This window comes from Galeopterus variegatus, unplaced genomic scaffold (assembly GCF_000696425.1).
Source record: "Galeopterus variegatus unplaced genomic scaffold, G_variegatus-3.0.2 Scaffold2769, whole genome shotgun sequence".
NCBI lineage: Eukaryota > Metazoa > Chordata > Mammalia > Dermoptera > Cynocephalidae > Galeopterus > Galeopterus variegatus.
Window position 1 is genome coordinate 229755 of NW_007728880.1, and position 951 is coordinate 230705.

Genomic DNA, 951 nt, shown 5'->3' on the forward strand with positions numbered 1-951 from the left:
TCACATTTTGAGTGGCCACTTATGGTGCAACTTGGATGATCCCGAGTTTGTCTATGATTCTGGCAGTATGATTGTCCTTCTCTACAATCCCAGTAATCCATGCTTGGTGCCCTTCACCATATTTGGAGGACTTTATCTCTGCACAGAACCGAGCTGCTTGCTCACGTGGTAAACAGATTAGAAGGCCTCCTGATACCTTCGGGCAGGTCCTGTGCATGAGGCCAAAACATGTTCCCACAGGCCTTGCTCACGGCAGCCATCCTGGCCAGCCCGGGAAGGTCGTGAATCACTAACGACACCTCGTTCCTGGGCTGCTTGGCCAGGTTCTGCGCGTGGCCCAAGATCTCGAAGCCTGTGATGTCAGTGGCCGCGTGGGCGTTGAATGTGCCCTGTTGAGCCTGGCCATATTCATCATCGCCTCTTGGTATGCCAACCCAACGTCTTCTTGGGTGGCCACTAGTTTAATTTTATTCCGTTTTTCAGGGATATCCAGCCACTGGTGCACACCAACGGTGACTTGTGTCCCCGGGGGCTTTGTCGACACCAGCATGTCCCCCGGCACCGAATTATCTGGCATGATAAATTCATTGGGCTGGCAGACAGTTGTAGCGACTCCTTCCAAAACATTCCAGGGGTTTAATAACGTTTGGCCACCTGTTACAGCCATTCATGCTTCCTCTGCTGCATCTTTAAAACCCTGTGTAATTAGGGGCGTCACTTTATCCCTTTCCCTATTGTCATTTTATTACTGACTCCAAGGAGCATCAGCAAGTTGTCACATTCCATGACACCCATTGCGTAGAGGTCACTGAGGACATTGGCACATGTGATCCTGCACATATAAGGGTCATCTACAATAGGATAAATGTAATCTGTAGTTTGAACCAAGGAAAGACCACCATGCCTCAAAGGAATGACGCAGGTATCCATTCCAATGCCAAGTCTTGGCAT

The 951-nt window shown here is 49.7% G+C and overlaps 1 pseudogene; it reads right to left on the bottom strand.

Moving 5' to 3' along the window:
- Positions 1-951, bottom strand: LOC103598876 (annotated as a pseudogene).